The 13,657-nt window shown below is 45.4% G+C and overlaps 1 long non-coding RNA gene across 1 annotated transcript; it reads right to left on the minus strand.

Moving 5' to 3' along the window:
- Positions 1–212: 212 nt before the first annotated feature.
- LOC132813382 (uncharacterized) lies at positions 213–5,548 on the minus strand. The gene is made up of 3 exons (XR_009644059.1): positions 5,473–5,548; positions 4,740–4,846; positions 213–307 (listed from the first exon to the last, which is right to left on the minus strand). It is a non-coding gene; the product is annotated as an uncharacterized LOC132813382 (long non-coding RNA).
- Positions 5,549–13,657: the final 8,109 nt, after the last annotated feature.

Below are 13,657 nucleotides of genomic sequence, written 5' to 3' on the forward strand. Positions count from 1 at the left end.
TGGGGAAACTGAGGTTGTTCTCCTTGTAGCAAAGGCAATTGAGGGGAGCTGTGACAGAGGGATTTACAGAAATTATACATTATAATAATAAACCTTACACCCATCAGCTCATTATACAAGGATTACAGGACACACATAAAAGGTTTGGGAAGATTCAAAGAGAACTTTTATGCAGCAAATGGGATTCAGATGGAATACAATACTCACACACAATGCGAATATCCAGGTCCTGATGAATTGACTAATTCAATCAGAGTTTGGTGTTACAATGACTGAGATTACCATCTGAATGTCCACCTGTAGTATCCTGTAATACAAGTTTATAAACTCCATCACTGTCAGTTCAGGTTAGAAACTCACACCACCCCCTCCTCCTGGCCCAGGATGACTGGACACATTACCCCTTGTGGAGGTCAGCAGTCAGTTCAGGGGGAAATCTCTGTGGGTTTCTGTGAGTTTCCACACTGGGATTTCATGCGACTGAACAGGGCAGATTTTTGACACATGGGACAGAATGTTCCAGGAGTCAGTGAGATGTGGAGAGCAGGATTTGCTTCTTTTTTTTTCCTTCCGTGCTGCCGCTGTGCCTCATCAATAAGACATGGGGGGGGGGGGGGGTGAAAGGTTCATGCAGCTCGATGGGCAAGTTGTCTCCATTCTGACCAATGGGCAGCAAGTTCCTCCCATAGAGTATCTCTAAAAACAGAGCATCTCTGCATGCTTCACACTGCCCACTGTTCCCAGTAAATGTTTAGAAGAATGGGTGGGGGGGGGGGGGGGGGAAATTCCTAGAAAAGGCATAACTGTAAAGTGCTAAGAGGATTGTGAAGAGAGAGAGATACACAGGAGAAGGGGGCAACAAGTTGTCAGATGGAGTATAATTTGGGAAGATGTCAAGTCGGTCAGTTTGGAGGGGACAATAAGAGAACAGAGTGCTATTTACATGGTGGAATCTGTAGAAAGCTGCACCAGAAAGGGATCTGGGGTAATTGTGCAGGAAACACTGAAAGCCAGCAGATTCTGGGCCAGTCACGAAATCAAGGGTTCTGTTTCGGATTCACCAAGTTTAAGGTAACACAGACACGGGTAAGGGGTTTCAGTAGCAATGGAGCTGGGGTGAGGTGGAGACAAGCAACGTTTCAGAGATTGGAATTCCTGGTGTTTGTGATTGTGTAGATGTCTGATTAGAAGGTCACCTTGAAGTCAGATATGACAGCAATATTGTGAAGAGTCTAGTTCTACCTCAGACTGCACCCAGTGAGAGGGAGGGGCTCAGCAGTAAGGGAAAGGAATTTGTATTAGCAACTGAAGGTAATGGGTTTAACCGTAACAATGTTTCATCGGAGGAAATTGCAGTTAATCGAGTAGTGGGAATGTGATAAGCAGTTTGATAACTGAGTAACAATGGAGCAATGGAGAGGGATGATGGGGAGGAGAGCTGGGCATCGTCAGTGTACATGTCAAACCTCACACTGTGCTTTTAGACAATGTCACCTCCTGGCAGTATGTAGGTGATAAACAGTAGGGACCAAGGATAGATCCTGGAGGGACACCAAATACAAGGAATTCATAAAGGAAAGGGAGAGTGGGGATGGAGCAGGATTTACAAATGATGGTGAGGTTAAATGTTATTTTTTTTTGCAGAATGGATGAGAAGGACATAACCAGAAAAGACAGACAGACAGAACAAGGAACAATATCTGTGAATTGGCGAGGGGGGAGTGACGGGGAGGAAACAGAGTTGGAATGTCTGTGGTTTAGCGAGACTAGGAAAAGATCAAGATGAGCTCTGATAAGACTTGACAAGAGGAGAAAGATGTAAGTTTGGGACAAAAACCAGGAACACCATGTGAGGCAGTTTGTCTCAGTGGGCTAGTGGGAGGGAGGGAAGCAGCAGAGGCAGCTGGTCGGATTGTCTCAGTCTTAGTGACAGAGAAACTCAGTGTGCTCCTTGCTCTTGTTGTTGGAGAGAAGGATGGAGGAGACAGGATGGTGGGCAGTGTTTACAAAGAAACAAAACCAGGGTTAGTGATGTTTAAAATGAGTGAACAAACCTAATGTATTTAACTTTTATCCAGAATATTAAAATGTACAACTGAAGTCCCTGTTCGAATCCCAGCTCGGCAGACGATGGAATCTGAATTCATGAAATAATAACGAATTAGGAATCTCCTGATTTCCATGGAACTATTGTCAATGGCAGAAAATATCCTGCCAACCTGACAGTCGCCCAACAAGTTACTCACTGCATTAATCACTGCAAAGTCTCAACAAAGGAATGAAACTGGATGGACCACTTGGCATCTAACAAGGCACCAGAAAATACAACCACAGAATCAGCCCTCTCGGCTCTGCAACATCCTGCTCACTAACATCCGGGTTTTTTGTGCCAAAACGTGGCGAGCTGTCTCACAGACTAGTCAAGGAACAGCCTGACATAGTCATCCTCACAGAGTCATCCCTTACAGATAATGGCTAGACACCACCATCACCATCCCTAGATATCGAGAGTGTGATGATGGAAAAGCATAACAAGGTGAGGCAGCATCTGAGGCGAAGGAGAATCGATGTTTCGAGCCTAAGCCTTTCATCAGCCTGACCTGCTGTGCTTTTCCAGCACCATACTCTCCACTCTGATCTCCAGCATCTGCAGTCTTCACTTTCTCCTGAAATCTCTGGATATGTCCTGTCCCACCAGCAGGACAGACCAGGCAGAGGCGATGGCACAGTGATGTACACACCTTTTGCCCTGGGAGTACTCAGCATTAACTTTGGACACCAGGAAGTCTCATGGCTCCTGCTGATTACCACGTACTGTGCTCCCACGGCTGACGGATCAGTGCTACTCCATGTTGAATAACACTTGGAGGAAGCACTGAGGCAATAAAATGGTGACAAGCCTACTCTGGGTACAGGATTTCAATGTCCTCTACCAAGAGTAGCTCAGCTGCAGGATTACTGACTGACTGGTCGGGTCCTCAAGGACATAGCTGCTCAACTGGGTTTGCAGCAGGCGGTCACGGAACCAGCAAGATGGAAAAACATACTAGATCTTATCAGTATGAATCTATCAGCTGCAAATGTATCTGTCCATGACAAGAGCGACCATCCCACAGTCTTTTTGGAGACAAAGCCTCACCTTAAAGTTGAGAAAAACCTCCCTTGTGCTGAGTGGTACTATCACCATGCTAAATGGGACAGATGTAGGATCTCAAACTGGATATCTCTGAGGCACTGTGGGATAACAACAGCAACAGAACTGTACTCCAGCACAATCTGTAATCTCATGGGTTTGTACATCCCGCACTCACCCATCACAATGGACAGGAAAGGATGGCATGCCATGAGCAGCACCAGGCATACCTAAAAATGCAGTGCCAACCTGTTGAAGCTACCAAACGGGACCATCTGCATTTTAAACAGCATCAGCATCAAGCAACAGAGCTAAACGATCCCACAACCAATGGATCAGATCAGAATTCTGCCACACCCACTTGTGAATGGTAATGGACAATTAATCAACTTGTTGCAGGAAGCACAACAGATATCCCCACCCTAACTAACGGAGGGATCTCACACATCCATGCAGCATTTGCAGCAATTCTCAGCCAGTTGCAAAGTGGGATGATCCATCGCAGCCTTCAACAGTGGTTTCCAAAATCACACACGTGAGTTTTAAGTCAGTTTGACTTAGTTCGAATAAGACCAAGAAATGGTTAAGTAGTGTAAAGGCTATGGGTCCTGCTAACATTCTGGCAATTATACTGATAACTTGTGCTCCAGAACTTGCCACCCACAAAGCCACGTACCCATCCAGCACTGGCATTGACTGACAATGTGGAACATTGCCCAGGGATGTTCAACACAAAAACACAGGTCAACTCCGACCCAGGCAATTTCCCTCGATCAGCAGGAAAGTGATGTAAGTATTCATCAACAGGGCTATCAAGCAGCTGCTTAGCAACAGCCAACTGAGTGACACTCATTTTAGGCTCCACCAGGGCCACTCAGCTCCCGATTGTGTTACCACCTGATTCACAACCTGACAACCAGCTGAATCCCAGAGGTGAGGTAAGAGTGACAGCCCAGTCCCACTCCAACACCACTATTTCTAGCTGATTCCACCCTCATCTCAGCTCATATACTGAAACTCTCATCCATCGTGTGTTATCTCCAGACTTAAATTATCCAAACACACTCCTGGCCAGCCTCCCAAATTCAACCTCCCTGTAATCTCAAGAAAAATTGAAAGCTCTATCGCCCACGTGCTCACTTCTCCCCAAATATGTTCACCCGTCAAAAGGCTCCTATAAGCAACAACAATTTAAAATTCTCATTCTTGACTTGATTCCTGGCTGTTCTCATCCCTAGCTCCATGCACCACACATCCTTTGAGACCTCGTCAATCCATTTACTTCGAGACTCCTAATAATTTGTTAATTCATTACTTCAACTGTGTAGCTGATTCTGCAGTTGCTAAAGCAACATGGTCTGGAATTTGCAGACAAAACATCACAGGTCTGCGTTCCACCTTTAAGACATCCCTCAAAACCTGCTTTTTGGCAATGCTTTTGGTCACCTGACCTAATATCTCCATCTCTGGCTTTATATCTAAAATTCTCAATGATATTTTATATGAAATTATAAGCATGATAATAAAATTACAAACTGTTCTTGGTTTGGACATTATCTTCAAATCATCACTGTTGCTGTAATGAATAATCTGTAATGCCACTTACCCAACCACATTGTGGGAGCACCTTCACCACACAAACTGCAGCTGTACAAGAAAGTCAAGCATCACCCTCTCCACAGGCAACAGGGCTTTGGCATTAATCACTGGGATCTGTGGAAAGAGAAACACAGTTCAAGGGGGTGCAAAATGCATGACAGGGAATGAAAGTGGTACAGAATTTGATAGTCAGAAACTGAAGGAAAACACACTTGTATATTGGAAAAAAGAATTCTTGACTCAAAAATATTCAAGACAAAATAATCTGATATTAGAGCAGCACATGGTCAGGGGCTGGGCCACGTGAAAAATTCATTTACAAATGGTCTGTAAAAGTAATAATACAGTAGTAAACAGACCAAAAATACCCCCATGGTTGGAGACTGAGGAAGCTGGACATTGACAAAGTGGTCCTGAGGGAGCCCAGAGGTGAATCAGAGCAGGATTGGCTGCTGTCATCACAATGACTCTGTACTAGAGAGAGGCTGCACATGCGCCTGGCTGCACCTTGCCCCCTACAAAGATGGCGGCTCCGCACGTGTCCAGTGAATCGTTGTCCCGAATAAAGATGGCGGCGCTCACTCAGGCCTGCAGCCGCTGAGGCAATTCCCCATTTACTGCAAACACGGGACTGGGACGTTCACATTTGTGTTTTCCGACGTGCACAATTTGTTTGTAAAACCTCTCCGCTCATGACATCACAGCTTCTCTCACATTTCCCTGATTATTTCTTTCCTTACCGTATCCTTTCTCTCTATAACTTCCCGAGCATTTATTACAGCTACTCTGCGTCGGGCGCGAGGGTGATCACATGGTTTACCTTAGCTCCGCCCTTCATTCACTGTGATTGGTTGGAGGATCAACCTCCCGCAAGGTCCTCCAGCTCCGCCCACCGTCCTTTCATTGGTCCGGTGCTGACATCAATCACCTGGGGTCACTGTTGGCTGGAGCATGCGTAGTGTGTCCTGCTTGTGCTGAGATGTTGGGTCATGTGATGGGAGGTAACAACAATGACTGCAGATGCTGGATCCCAGATTCTGGGTCAGTGGTGCTGGAGGAGCACAGCAGTTCATGCAGCATCCAAAGTGCAGAGCCATCGACGTTTCAGGCAAAAGCCCTTCATCAGGAATAAAGGCAGTGAGCCTGAAGCGTGGAGAGATAAGCGAGAGGAGGGTGGGGAGAAAGTAGCATAGAGTCCAATGGGTGAGTGGGGGAGAGGATGAAGGTGACAGGTCAGGGAGGAGAGGGTGGAGTGGATAGGTGGGAAAGAAGACAGGAAGGTGGGGCAAGTCCGGAAAAGTCATGGGGACAGTGCTGAGCTGGAAGTTTGAATTAGGGTGAGGTGGGGGAAGGGGAAATGAGGAAACTGTTGAAGTCCACATTGATGCCCTGGGGTTGAAGTGTTCTGAGGCAGAAGATGAGGCGTTCTTCCTCCAGGCGTCTGGTGGTAAGGGAGCGGCGTGAAGGAGGCCCAGGACCTCCATGTCCTCGGCAGAGTGGGAGGGGGGAGTTGAAATGTTGGGCTACGGGGCAGTGTGATGGATTTGTTGGGGTGTCCCGGAGATGTTCCCTGAAGCGCTCTGCTAGGAGGCGCCCCAGTCTCCCCAGTGTAGAGGAGACCACATCGGGAGCAGCGGATACAATAAATGAAATTAGTGGATGTTTAGGTAAAACTTTGATGGATGTGGAAGGCTCCTTTAGGGCCTTGGTTAGAGGTGAGGGAGGAGGTGTGCGCACAGGTTTTACAGTTCTTGCGGTGGCAGGGGAAAGTGCCAGGATGGGAGGGTGGGTTGTAGGGGGCGTGGACCTGACCAGGTAGTCACGGAGGGAATGGTCTTTGCAGAAGGCGGGAAGGGGTGGGGAGGGAAATATATCCCTGGTGGTGGGGTCTTTTTGGAGGTGGCTGAAATGTTGGTGGATAATTTGGTTTATGCGAAGGTTTATAGGGTGGAAGGTGAGCCCCAGGGGCGTTCTGTCCTTGTTATGGTTAGAGGGGTGGGGTGTGGAGGGCGGAGGTGCGGGATGTGGACGAGATGTGTTGGAGGGCATCTTTAACCACATGGGAAGGGAAATTGCAGTCTCTAAAAAAAGAGGCCATTTGGTGTGTTCTCTGATGGAACTGGTCCTCCTGGGAGCAGATATGACGGAGAAGGAGGAATTGGAAAATGGGATGGCATTTTTGCAAGAGGTCGGGTGGTTGAGAGTTTACTGAGGGTAAGAATTCCCTTTGCGTGAGCTCTGCAGTAGATTTCCTTTATTCATGGAGGGCACTGCCTTCCTACTCATTACTGTATAGCTGTGACTGATGAATCAATGCCATTTGAATCAGTACATAAACACCCCATTTTCACAACATCTGAGATCTTTAGCACATTGTATCACACTCTTCTTTGGAGACAAATAAAATGAAACGGAGCCTCAAGGAATCGGAGCAGGCATAGGCAATTCATCCCTTTCAGCTTGTTCCCCCATTCTGTCAGATCATGGCTGGGCCAACCCAGGCCTCAACACCTCTTTTATGCTTGATCCGCATAGCCTTCAACTGCTCAATATTTCAAAACTCTATCTACCCTTTTTAAAATAATTTGAGATAGAATCATAGATTCCCTACTGTGTGGAAACAGGCCCTTCCGCCCAACAAGCCAGAACAACACTCCGAAGAGTAACCCAACCATTCCCCTCCCACATTTAACTTTCACAAAAGTTTGGGTGAGAAAATTCTAGCCATTCACTGAGAGAAAAAAATCTTTACTTTTTCTAAAATGAATGTTCCCTTGTTTGAGACTTCACTGGTGCTGGAAGATCTCGTCAACGTCCACCCTGTCAAGCTCCTCAGAATCTTGTTTCCATAACATCATCCCTGCTTATCTATTCTTGATAGGTCAACCCTTTCATGCTTGAAGCAGCTAAGTGAATCTGTTTTGAATGGTCTCCGATGTTGGTTTATCCTTTATTAAATATGGGAGCTAACATTGTATACAGCACTGCAAGTGAGGACTCAGCAACAGCCAGTGTGGTTAACCAATCCTCAATCCATGCTAATGCATTACCCCGATACCATGAGCTCCTCAATTGTGCAATTCACTTTTATGTAGCTCCCTATCATTTGCATTTTTAAATTCCAAATACAGAACATCATTGGATTGCCCTGCTAGTTATCTCCTCAATGAACTGTCGCAAATTTGTCAAATATACTTTCTCTTTCACAAAACCCAGTCTACCATGTTTAATGATAAGCTTTTCTAACTGTCCTGCAATTTCTTACTTTAATATTTGACTCTGTGGATTCTTTCAGTAGATTTGCTAAGTATGATTCCCCTCTCTTAAATCCATGCGGACTCTGTCCAATCCAGTCACTGTTCAGTAAGAAACTTGAGTGTACTCCAATATAGTTAGTAAATGTATCTGTAGTTATTTCTAAAAATTGATTACTTATAAATGCTGGACCCAAGCAACATCAATGAATTTGTGACTCTGAGTTTGGGTTATTGTGTTTTTTTACTGTTAATTCCTTTTCGTACTGTGTTATGCAGACAGCACCAAGTGATCACTCTGAATTGTGAGTAACTTTGATAATAATATATTTTAAAAATGACATCCCAACATGCTGCCTCCGTGCAAGGAGGATTTTATTCAATAGTTTGCAGATAAAACTGAACAGCATTTTGCTACAATTTGGCCAGACTGCAAGTTACACCAAAGTAGGAGTGCCTCACCTTTAGAGTGTTCCCAGATACCTTGCAACTGCAGTATTTTGGTTTGCACTCAACTATATGTTGTTCTCACTTGTTTCTTTGTGAAAGATTACAAAATTAACTTGGATGAATGAAGTTATGTTTTCTTTCATCAATATTAGGAGAAAAAAAGTCAGTATTTCAAGTGCTGATAAAGTAAAATAAACTGATAATCAGTAGAAAGGGTTTAAGATTGATAGATTCTTGTTGCCTCGAGGAATTAAGGGCTACGGGGAGAATGCTGGTAAGTGGAGTTGAAATGCCCATCAGCCATGATTGAATGGCGGAGTGGACTCGATGGGCCGAATGGCCTTACTTCCACTCCTATGTCTATGGTCTTATGGTCTAAGATGGATATGGAACAAATGCTGGCAAATGGGACTAGATTAATTTAGGATATCTGGTCAGCATGGACAAGTTGGACTGAAGGGTCTGATTTATGTATTGTACAACTGTGACTTCATTCTCTCAATTATTCAAGAAGTTGAATACTTCGAGGAGGAAAAGGAGAATTTATGCCGAGAATGCACTTGAAATGATGATTGAGGTATATCAAACTCACATTGTTTCATCACCTTTTCCTCTGGGTTCTTCAATGAACAAACTTGTTTTGTTCTCTGAATAACTATGTTTCATGTGATTTGTTTCACACAAAATATTTCATTAGGATCGAGTGAACTATTAAGAAGTGTTCATGTTTAAAATTTAGGCAGCTTGATTGTGAATCTCATCTTGGCCTGAACACCACTTTCCTGCCAGCCCTCCTTAACTCTTCAACCCATTACTGATTAAAAGTCTGTGTGTCTCTTATTTAAATTTACTTCATGTCCCAGAATCCACAGTGTTCTGAGATAGGGAATTCCCCAGGTTCACCATCCTCTGAGAGAAGTAATTCCTCCAACTTTCCCTTCATTGCAAACTTAGGACGACTCATTGTAGATTGAATCATCTTCTCTGCCTCTACTTGGTCAATCCCTTGACCATTTTATAGACCCTCAATGATACCACCTCTCATTCTTAGGCTGCAATGAATATGAATGTAAATAGTGGTTGTCGTTCAGCTTGTGGCATTTTGATAACTGTGGCAGAGGATGCTTGTTCAAAACTGAGCTCGACAATTAGTGTTTTTCAAATAAGAAATAGTTGACGACATTAAGTACATTAATATGTTGGCGTTTTGTTTTTAGGAAGACTTACTGTTGGGAAGATTTGGTTAAGGGAATATTGCAGTCAAAGCTGTGGAAGATTAACCTCCACACATGTGTGAGATAGTACACTGTGGTCAAAAGAATAAAGAGACCAATTCCTCTTTGGGAATATGTCCTCAAATAAGGCAGAGGTCTCTGCAGATAGCAATGAGTCACTGGCAGCAAATGGCACCAGTTTGTGAGGTTAAATAGAAAAGTAGATCATGGGTTTATTTCTGGGACGACAGAATGGAAATGTGTTCGATATGTGTAGAACCATGGACAGATCACCCTTGGAGCACTGCAAACAGTTCCGATCTACATATTGTAATATGGATGTAGAGGCAGTAGGGAAGATAAAGAATAGTTACTGGAATTATATTCAAACTGAATTTGAATTCATCAAGTAAGATTGGACAGTCTTGTCTCATTGTAAAAGAGTGACATGGTCCAGTTACGTTTGATCGGGTAGACATGGAAAAGATGTTTCTGCTTGCGAATGTCAGAATCCACTGGATCTGTGGATATAATTGTAATCACTATTAAATCTCACGGGGAATTTGCAGAGGGCGACAAAGTCTTTACCAAAAAGGGGTTCGAATGTAGAACTTACTTCATCAGGAATAATTGAAGCAAATAACAGATGAATTCAAGGAGGAGCTTGGAATACAAGAAATCAAAGAAAACTATGTTGATGGGTTTAGGTTGAGAAGGAAGCCTGTGTAAATCACAGATACTGAGAACCTGTTTTTGTGTCCTGAAACGATGCATCTGTGTTGTTCTGTGACATTTCTATAGGAGCAGCAGCGGCAGCAGTAAACAAGACAGCTCACCCTTACCATTCTTGGAGAAAAGCAGAACCTCTGGCCACACAAAAGGGAAATAACTCTACTGAGGAGGTGGTTCAAACAGTGGCCAACGACTCAATCTGCAGAGACAGTGTGCCTTCATTACCTGGTGAGAAAGGTGAATTCTTTAACCAGAAATGATGTTTTGTCCTTCCAATGATCTCATGACTTAAATGTGTCTCTTCAGTTAGATGATTTGAATCAATCAAACTTTTTGCTACGTTAGCACTCCTTCCCTACCCACAGGATATGTGGGTCAAATAGGCACATGTCTTGCACTGCTTTAATTCAAGATTCCTTTATTCAGTCATGAGATTAACCTATTCAATCCAAGTTCCTTGTGTTTCCCTTGGATCTGTGATTGTGCACAAGGAAACTTAAACAATGTATGATTCAATATCAAAGTTGTATTGAATCAATAATTGTAACCCCACTCTGCTCCTTGAGCAGATAGTTAATCCAAGGATTCTAGCTCAGCCCTTAACTTCAAGTTCAAGTTCTAAACCTTTCAGTGAGCAATGGAAAATAACAAAGAACAATGTCAGTCATTTATTGTCTCTACAGCCTCTGCTTCTGTTGCCACTGAATACTCCCATAAGTTTGACGAGCCAATAACTAAAGATGAGATTGAAGAGAAATCCTTCCATTCCCTTCTGCCACCAGAGAGCCAACACCACTTTCATATGGGGAAGGAACGCAGCCAGCAGGATGGTTCAGATGAGGACGTAGTGTGGGACCAGTCGGCTTCTCTTATGTATTAGGGTGAGTGGTGTTACCAATTAGTGGGATCTCAGTGCTTGGAATAGTTGCTCCTCTCCATGTTCGAGGTATCTTGCCATGAGATTCAGATGGAGAGGACGAGGACCATATGGTGTAACAAGTGTGAGCCAACAGTTGGGCAGGGCCTGTGTTTCTGAAAAAAAAAGCAAGTACCACTCGGTCACAATGTGCCCAGAGTTTATAAATCATGAAGGAGAATAAATACTTGACATTGTTAATCTTTGTGATCGAGTTCCCATATAGTGAAGACAACGATTAATATTTATTGGGATTCCTTGCTCCCCCAATCAGATAAACACAAGGCAAATTTGACTGTGAAGAATGTCCCTGAATTTACACCTTTCTACTGTTCATTAAAGCTAATAAGATGCAAAAGATATTTTTGCAGAGGAATTTGATTTGAACAAGAGACATTTGTGCAGATAGTAAGAGGTATTCTAATTGGAAGGATATGTTTAGTGATATCCTGCATGGATCGATGTTGGAGATCTTATTATTCGCTATTCATAATGAAAGGAAAGCCACATTCAACATTTGGGGCCACTCTGCAGATGACAGCGATTCCAAGTGTCGGTAGATGGAAGCACAGCATTAGGAAGCAATCTTGATAGATTCAGTAAATGAAAAAAAAAACGACAGATGAGTTTGTGTCGGCAAGTGAGAGGTTGGATCAAAATCGGATATTTTGTGATTGTGAAAATAGAGAGAGTGGACTCCAAAGGAACTTGGTGGGATTGATCCAGCTGTATAGTTCACGAAAATGTCTCAAACAGGTTCAGAAAAGTGACCAAGGGGCCGGTGGAATGTTGACATTGATCTCGACAGAAGACGAGATACCAAAGGATTAGAAGTCATGCTTCAGCAAATCCGAACCTAGTTAGACCAAGCTGTCAGGGCTGGGTACCATGGCTGAAGGAGAGTATCCCTCTGAGGGGAAGTGCAGTGTAGATTTACTGAAGTGATACTTGGATTCCAAGGTTTAACTTAAGAAGAAAGATTAAACAGATGAAGTGTTCGAGTCAGAACATTGAGGTGTGATAACGGGGAACACTTTTATACACAGAAATGGATAGTTTGATAAAGTTCCACAAACAGCGATTGATTGGAAATTATTTGCAAATTTCAAATTTGAGGTTGGTAGATTTGGAATGAAATGCTGAAGGATTATGGGACAAAGACAGGGATTTGTCATGATGATGAAGATGACCATGATTTGGGTGAATGGTGGAATAGGCTCACGACGCTAAATAGCCTCCTCGTGTTCTGATGTTGATGTAACCGTGGCTCCCTTATTCTCTGCAAGTGCAACTCCTGTTGTGTTTTTGGTTATTTATCAGAACCTGGCAGCAAGTTAGTGACTGGAGTCCTGAGCAGAACGTTATCAGGATGAGGGACTTCGCCGGTCTTAATGTGTTTCACAGACGATGAAATGACACAGCCAGCACTCTCCTTCCGTCTCTCCCCGACTCTCTTCAACCTCTCCTCCACTCCCACCCCCCACCCCCACCGTCTCGGGCCCCCGGCACACCACTCTTACGCCCCACCCCTCTACCCACCCCTCCCCCCCCCCCTCGCCCCCACTGGCTCACCTTGTCCCACCTCGCCCCCCCTCACTACCCTCTCGCCCCCGCCCCCTCAAACCTGCTCACCCCCCCATCGCCACCCTCGCCCCTCCACGACCCCCCTCGCCCCCAACTCGCCCTCCAATCGCTCCCCTCGCACCCCTCGAACCCCCGCTTCACCTCCCCCTCGCACCCCCCTCGTCCCCACTCACCCCCACTCACCCTCTAATCGTCTCCTTCACCCCCGCTCGACCCCTCTCTCCCCCCAACCCCCTCGCCACAACCCCCTATCCCCCTCACCCCCCACACCCCCGCGCCACCCTTTCGCACCCTGATTCGTCCCCCTCGCACACTGATTCGTCCCCCCGCACCCATTCTCCCCCTCCCTCTACCCCTCCATCTATCCCTTACACCCCCAACCCCTCCCTCTCCACCCTTCCTCTCCCCCTCTCCATCTACCTCTTTCCTCTGCCCCTCCCACCCCTTCATCTACCCCACTCCCTCTACACCCGCTACCTGCCCTTCCTCTACCCCTCCCTCTATCCCCCCTCCCTCTATCCCCCCCCCTCTACCCCCCTCCCTCTATCCCCCCTCCCTCTATCCCCCTCCCTCTATGCCCCCTCTATCCCCCCTCCCTCTATCCCTGTCCCTCTATCTCCCCTCCCTCTATCCCCCATCCCCCCCTCTACCCCTCTCCCTCTACACCCGCTACCTGCCCTCCCTCTCCCCCTCTCTCGATCCACCCCTCTCTCGATCCCCCCTCTCTCGATCCCCCTCTCGCGATCCCCCCTCTCTCGATCCCCCCTCCCTCTAC

This window comes from Hemiscyllium ocellatum, unplaced genomic scaffold (assembly GCF_020745735.1).
Source record: "Hemiscyllium ocellatum isolate sHemOce1 unplaced genomic scaffold, sHemOce1.pat.X.cur. scaffold_363_pat_ctg1, whole genome shotgun sequence".
NCBI lineage: Eukaryota > Metazoa > Chordata > Chondrichthyes > Orectolobiformes > Hemiscylliidae > Hemiscyllium > Hemiscyllium ocellatum.